Here is an 8,326-nt window from a genome sequence, read left to right as displayed (position 1 = left end):
TGACTCGATGGACATGAGTTTGAGCAAGGTCCAGGAGTTGGTGATGGACAGGGAAACCTGGTGTGCTGCAATCCTTGGGGTTGCAGAGGGTCAGACACAACTGAGTGAACTGAACTGAACTGAACTAATTATAATAGCATGTAAACACAGCTATAAGAAAGGAAAGTATAATAAACTTTGGGAACACAATTCAAGAAATGATCACGTTTACTTGGAGCTGATAATAGACTTCAGAGAGATGATGACAGTTGAACAGAAACTAAAACACAAATAGCATGGAGAATCAGAATGGGAAAAGACTTTGTTGTACATATGCAGACAAATGAAACAGCATTACCTGTTAAGCAATAAGAAGTACTATGGAATGACTGAATCACAGCCTGTGTAGTGGTCAGATGTCAGGAGACAATGATGTTGAATTTTAAAAACACCAGATGATATAAAACTATTAGTAGGATCCAGATGATGAAAAGTTATAAATAGCTTTGTAAATGCTTATTACTCACATTCTACCTTCTGCAGATTCTGAAATCATGCAGTAACAGTCACAGAATTCAGAAAAGGCTGAGAATATTAGCTATACTGTTGAGGAATCTACATTAGATTGCAACTGGGATCCAAGATCCTATGGATTTATCTTTATCCTTCAGGAGTTACACCTGCCCTACTGATCACACATGAAGGAGAAAAGACCTCATATATTCTGTGGGCAGACAAATCCACCAGAGAGCTCAGGCTTCAAGACTGAGATATATTTCTCCCCAACTCATACAGAAAATTAAGTGAAAGAAAAGGAGAGAAAAATAAAGATGGAAGTTTTCTCCAGATTATAGTATTTTATTAACAGAGTCAAGAACATGAAGAAAGAAAAACAAAGCATTTTTGGCCAGAAAGAGCATTATGCTAAGGACACACACACAAAGAAAATGAAGGGCCATATGGATTTTAGAGGGCTTCTCAGGTTGTGCTAGTGGTAAAGAACTCACCTGCCAATGCAAGACACATAAGAGATGCAGGTTCAATCCCTGGGTTGGGAAGATCCCTTGAAGGAGGGCATGGCATCCCTTGAAGGAGGGTATTCTTACCTGGAAAATCCCATGGGCAGAGGAACCTGGCAGGCTACAGTCCACTGAGTGTCTAAGAGCTGGACATGACTAAAGTGACTTAGCACATCACACCAGCACGCATTTTAGAACATTCATCCTGACTGCAACGTAGAGGAGGAACTGGGATGGGGAATGTCTGGAGCCAGGAGGATTTGTGAAGAAACCACTGTACCAGTCCAGAAAGTACAGAAGGGAGTCTAAACCAACAGGATGGTAAGGGGAGTCAAGGGGAGGGGATGGACACGAGAGAGAGTTAATTATAAAATCTAGAAGAAGACTTTGCTCTTTGTGTAGTAAATAATCATTTAAGATGTTTTTCAGACTTCTGAAAGGAAAAAAATGTGACAGAGGTGAAAATAAAGATAAGTATCAGCAATAGTAGGTAGAATCTAGACACTATATCTGCTAGTGTTTGGGGATGAAATGGAGGATGAATTGCTTAACAGGAGCCGTAGAGGTTGGATTGAATAGGAAGCTTCTAAAAGTTGGTTAGGGTCTAATGTAATCACCTGAGAGGAAAGGGGGCCCTGGGTAAAGACAAGCATTGGACTGAAAACTTGCGCTTGTTAAGCTGCATCATTATGCCCTGCTGTGAGGTCCTTACAAGCAGCAGTCAGACGGTCGGTGAGAGATTATCAGCCTGCCTGATTCAGAGTTGGAGCTGTATAAGAAAAGTATGTTGGGAGTCTGACACAGTCAGGGAGTCTGAAATGAGAAAGCAACTCAAGTGGTCTCCAAGACTTAGATATCCAGAAATGGGCTGATAAAAAGTGAAAACAAAAATAAGTGGTAGGAGAGAGGATCTCATTAAGGAGGGCTGGGGAAAGGAAAATGTTAGAAAGTTCAAGGCATGGAAAGTTTTCAGAGATTTGGAGAGTGGTCTTTATGGTTTTAGAGAAGCAGTTCCGGGCAATGAAAAGTTGCAAGTCAGGAGACTGAAAGAGAGGGAAGGTACAAGTTTCTGAAGCTGAGGAGTTCCGGGCTTTGAGAAGGGGATCAATGTGAGGTCTGCCCGGTGAGGGAGCTGGAGTGGGAGGCAGGGAGTGGTAAGCCTGTGTGGAGGTAGATAATTGTCTGGAGAACATCAGTGTATAACAACACAAGAGCACAGAAGACCCTCTCTGAGTACTCTAGTGAAGGATAAGCTACAAGTTCAGCTGGTTCAGCATCAAGGTGAAATCCCTCTGAAATATAACTGAGTCTGCCAATTAGTGGTCTCCATGAGAACAGGAAATCATCTGAGCTGTTGCCCAGGAATTCCCGATGTTTGACATGCAATAAATGATTGTTGACTCTGTGAATGAATAAATGATTATACTGGCAACCAAAGAACATCAGTGAGCCTTTAGAATCATAAGAAACATCATCTCTTGCCCATCATGTCCAAACTGTCTTATATGGGCTGGGAAATAGGGGTTTTAGGGTTTCTAAGAGAAAAACCTGGCAGGAAATAAGTATTCTGTCTATCTGGGGTTTGCATTATGAAAAGACGATCTGAACAGCTAATAGGATACTAAGTCAATCAGGTATCCACAACCATAATAATGGGATAGGCTATTGTTTCAGGAAGACTCATCCTGTCACATTTGCTGGGACAAGGTTTTTTTTTTTTTTTTTTTAATTTTTTTTTTTTTTTATTAGTTGGAGGCTAATTACTTCACAACATTTCAGTGGGTTTTGTCATACATTGATATGAATCAGCCGTAGAGTTACACGTATTCCCCATCCCAATCCCCCCTCCCACCTCCCTCTCCACCCAATTCCTCTGGGTCTTCCCAGTGCACCAGGCCCGAGCACTTGTCTCATGCATCCCACCTGGGCTGGTGATCTGTTTCACCATAGATAGTATACATGCTGTTCTTTTGAAACATCCCACCCTCACCTTCTCCCACAGAGTTCAAAAGTCTGTTCTGTACTTCTGTGTCTCTTTTTCTGTTTTGCATATAGGGTTATCGTTGTCATCTTTCTAAATTCCATATATATATGTTAGTATGCTGTAATGTTCTTTATCTTTCTGGCTTACTTCACTCTGTATAAGGGGCTCCAGTTTCATCCATCTCATTAGGACTGATTCAAATGAATTCTTTTTAATGGCTGAGTAATATTCCATGGTATATATGCACCACAGCTTCCCTATCCATTCATCTGCTGATGGGCATCTAGGTTGCTTCCATGTCCTGGCCATTATAAACAGTGCTGCGATGAACATTGGGGTGCACGTGTCTCTTTCAGATCTGGTTTCCTCAGTGTGTATGCCCAGAAGTGGGATTGCTGGGTCATATGGCAGTTCTATTTCCAGTTTTTTAAGAAATCTCCACACTGTTTTCCATAGCGGCTATACTAGTTTGCATTCCCACCAACAGTGTAAGAGGGTTCCCTTTTCTCCACACCCTCTCCAGCATTTATTGCTTGTAGACTTTTGGATAGCAGCCATCCTGACTGGCGTGTAATGGTACCTCATTGTGGTTTGGATTTGCATTTCTCTAATAATGAGTGATGTTGAGCATCTTTTCATGTGTTTGTTAGCCATCTGTATGTCTTCTTTGGAGAAATGTCTGTTTAGTTCTTTGGCCCATTTTTTGATTGGGTCATTTATTTTTCTGGAATTGAGCTGCAGGCGTTGCTTGTATATTTTTGAGATTAATCCTTTGTCTGTTTCTTCATTTGCTATTATTTTCTCCCAATCTGAGGGCTGTCTTTTCACCTTACTTATAGTTTCCTTTGCAGTGCAAAAGCTTTTAAGTTTCATTAGGTCCCATTTGTTTAGTTTTGCTTTTATTTCCAATATTCTGGGAGGTGGGTCATAGAGGATCTTGCTGTGATTTATGTCAGAGAGTGTTTTGCCTATGTTCTCCTCTAGGAGTTTTATAGTTTCTGGTCTTACATTTAGATCTTTAATCCATTTTGAGTTTATTTTTGTGTATGGTGTTAGAAAGTGTTCTAGTTTCATTCTTTTACAAGTGGTTGACCAGTTTTCCCAGCACCACTTGTTAAAGAGGTTGTCTTTTTTCCATTGTATATCCTTGCCTCCTTTGTCAAAGATAAGGTGTCCACAAGGTTTTTAATGTGCGCCTATCTTACACAGAATTGCCTTTAGAGCTGGGTGGGACTGAACCCACAAGTGAGAACCCCTGTGGTCTGCTTCCTGGGTGAGAAAAGGTGAAGATTGACATTCTGAGATGGTTGTCAGAATGACTGGGGCTCTCTCAAGCTGCCTTTCTATAGGAAGGCAGGTCATATGATTTTTTTTTTTTTTTTTTTTTTGATCTAGGAAACAGGATCCTGGTGGGATTGGCTGCTCTTTCCTGTGTTCATCTGTAAACACCTGGAAGTAAAATAACACCATTGATTCCTTCTGTTGCTCTCATTTGTTTACCTGCTTCCCTTCCCCACAGTGACCAGGATGAAGAGGAGCTCAAAATAAGAAATAGATCCAGGACTTGGGATTCAGGGAACATTAGCACAGTCTTCAGGAATTTAGAAGAAAATTATTTTATGATATTCCTGAGGAGATAAAAAGACTTGCATATGGACACTTCCTGAAAGCATTTATTTTCAACTCATCATGAGAAAAATCTGAAGACAAAGTAAGTTGTTTCAGAGGATCTATTATTGCAGGTGTTTTTTCATGTGGTATCTTAATAGATTCTATTATTTATGGTTAGATGATTATTATTAACTATTTTCTTGTCTCCAAGTCCCAAAATTGTAAAAACATTCTAAAAATGGTCAGGAAAAAGATCCTAAGGCTTTCTTAAAATATCAGCGTTGCCTCTGTCAGGCTGAGGGCCCTTGTGCACGCTGAGGGACAGGCAGGACTCCTGAGTTGTGGCCTCCCCCAGGACATGACAGTCTTAATGGCCTCTCACTCCCCAGGTACCTGAAGTGAGAAATCCAAGAGAGAGGAGAATGGTTGATGGCAGCCAGAAGAGTAGAGGGCACAGGCAGGAAACCCAGTGAACTTGACTCTCCTGTGTGCATCCTTCCTGGCTGTCCATGTGCTGCTGGTAGAAGACTGGCCCTGGCTGTCCTTATGGCCTTGGTGTGCTGTCTGCCCAGGGTACTTAAACCTGCTTTTCTGGACTTTCTTACATCTCTGCTTACAAAGAGGCATTACAGTGTGAAGGCTAAGTGCTTGTGCTTTGGAGGGAAGCTAACCTTGTTATAAGTCCAACTCAGTCACTTAATAGCCATATGACCTTAAACAAGTTACTTTGACCCTTTTGGGTAGTTCTGTTAAAAAGTATGTATACCTTTTTTGCTAAATGATCAATTTTCATTTCTGCCTTTTATTGAATAGATATTTAACTAGTTTATTCTTGCTTAATCCACTTTCATGTTCCTTTTTTAAATGGGAAATCAAAAATGACAGCAAATCAAGTAGGTTATAAAATGATCCCTCAGATAAGCCCCAAGCACAGGAGGTCAGCTCATTTCTTAATGCCTTCATTAGCTTTTCTGTGCTCCAAAGAGGCTGGACCTCCCTGATCCTAAACCTAGTCCTTCTGAAAGACAGATATTCCCATGTTTAAAAAGCCCCTATTCTGGTAATATAGGAATAAAAGGTCAGTATGTGACCCATAAGAAGAGAGCAAGAGGAGCTGTCTGATGAACCAGCCCAGATTGGGAAGTTTCCCAGGGGTACTGGATATCACTGCACTATGCTGCCTCATCACGATGCTTCAATAAAACAATAATTTTTTAAGTATATAGAAATTGTAAATATCTATGCAGCCAACATCAGAGCACCTAAATATATAATATAAAAATCAACATATATGAAAGAAGAATTAGAGAGCAAAACTATAATAGGAATTCCCCAGCAGTCCAGGGGTTAGCATTCTGCACTTCCACTGCAGGGGGCACAGGTTTGATCTGTCAACAGGGAGCTAAGATCCCCCAGGCAGCACAGCACAGCCAATAATAATAATTATAATAATAAACTTCAATATCCCACTTTCAACCATGGAAATCATCAATAAAGAAAAACAATATGGAAATATTGGATGAAACTACACGTTAGACCAAATAAACCAAACCTAACAGAGGAAAAAAAAAATTTTTCCTGTTCAAATCCATATAGAATGTTCTCCAAGATAGAACATATATTAGGACTTAACGAAATGGGAAAAGAACAAATTAAGCCCAAAGTTAGTAGAAAGAAGTGAATAACAAAGATCAGGGCAAAATATCAATGAAATAGAGATTAGAAAGGTAATGGAAAAGATCAATGAAACTAAGAGCTAGCTTTATAAAAAGATAAACAAAACTGACAAAACCTTAGCTAGACTAGGAAAAGAGGATTCAAATAAATAAAAACACAAATGAAAGAGAAGACATTACAATTAATATCACAGAAATACTAAGGATTATAAGAAACTACTATGAACAATAATATGACAATGGATTGGTGCTAGTGGTAAAGAACCTGCGTGTCAACCTCTGTCAATTGTTGAGCATTTCCCACATAATGAGATAAATGTTATAGTGTGGATAAAATATTAGCACACTTTAAAAACAATTATTTACTTGTCACTTGGAGGATTTGGTGTCATGTTTCATGTGTCATATTCAACAATGATTGGTGAATAGAACATATGCCTCTTGACTCCCTGTTCAGGGCTACAAGAAATGGCAGTTAGTAAGCATTATATTGAAAATATATACTAAAAATTATTTTGAAGAAGTACGTAAAGGACATTCAATTCATGTCAGAAAAAAATAAATGAGAAATCTAAAAAAATAAGCAGGAGAATAAATCTGAAACTCATGAAGTACTTCATTTTAAAAATCACTTCCTACTTAAATATGTATGAAGTGGGCCATAAAGTGCAGCTAACCATCGCTGGCAAAAATGTGGATTTTTTTTTTTTTTTCTTTTGATGGCTACAGAATGCAGAGTATGAGGATTTCTTGAGTTGTCCCACTTTTCATTCACAAACCTCGCAATCCCTGTACTAGTGTTTTGAAATCTGATTCCAGAAAAAGATTTGATTTGGGTTACTAAAGCTGCAGAGAAAATTATGCAATATGTTACTGCTCATCCTGCTATTATCTGTTAAAATAGTATTGCCTAATTGAAAAAGCACAAGCCTTAGAGTTAGGAAGATGTGCATTTTATTTTTTAATTTATTTTTTCTTCCAATTTTATTGAGATATGATTGACATACAGCACTATACATTTCTGTGCAGCATAATGATCTGACATATACATCATGAAACTATTACTACAGTATAGTAAACAGCCATTCTCTCAAAGTTAAAGAAATAGAAAAAAATATCTTTTCCTTAGAATGAGAACTCTTAGGGTTTACTCTCTTAACAACTTTCAGAAATACAAGAGTAAGGATGTATATTTTAATTTCAATTGTGACAATAAATTAGCTCTGAGACATCAAAAAAAAAAAAAAAAAAAAGAACTGCCTGCCAGTGCAGGTAAATGTGAGAGACATGGGTTGCATCCCTGGGTTGGGAAGATCCCCCAGAGTAAGGCATGGGAACCCACTCCAGTATTCTTGCCTGGAGAATCCCATGGACAGAGGAACCTGGCAGGCTGCAGTCCATAGGATTGCTCAGAGTCGGACACGACTGAAGAGACTTAGTATGCATGCATGGATTAGGAAACCCAGAAGAAATGGATAAATTCCTGAAACACACAAGCTATAAAGACTGAATCATGAAGAACCAGAAAACCTTAAAAAATCAACAGCAGAAAAGATTGACTCAGTAATCAAAACTCCCCAAGAAGAAAAGTTGAGGACCAGATGGATTTATAGGAAAGTGCTTCCAAACATTTAGGGATAAATGAATACCAGTCCTCCCCAATCTCTTCCAAAAGATGAAAGAGGAAGGAACCCTTTCAAATTCATTTTCTAATACCAGCATGGAAGATCCCTTGGAGAAGGAAATGGCAACTGACTCCAGTACTGTTGCTGGAAAGTCCCATGGACAGAGGAGCCTGGTAGGCTACAGTCCATGGGGTCACAAAGAGTCTGACACAACTGAGTGACTTCACTTGACCCTTGGACTAAAGACAGACAAGGAAACTAAAAGAAAACAAAATTACCAGCCAATACCCCAGACACGACTGAGTACACAAGTACACACTTAACCCAGATAAACATAGATGCAAAAATCCTCAACAATATATACTAGCAAACAGAATTCAACAGCATATTAGACGATCGTAAACCACAATCAAGTGGAAGTTATTTGATAGC

The sequence above is a fragment of the Dama dama genome, chromosome 20 (genome assembly GCF_033118175.1).
Source record: "Dama dama isolate Ldn47 chromosome 20, ASM3311817v1, whole genome shotgun sequence".
In the NCBI taxonomy this organism is placed as follows: domain Eukaryota; kingdom Metazoa; phylum Chordata; class Mammalia; order Artiodactyla; family Cervidae; genus Dama; species Dama dama.
This window is presented reverse-complemented; position numbering follows the sequence as displayed.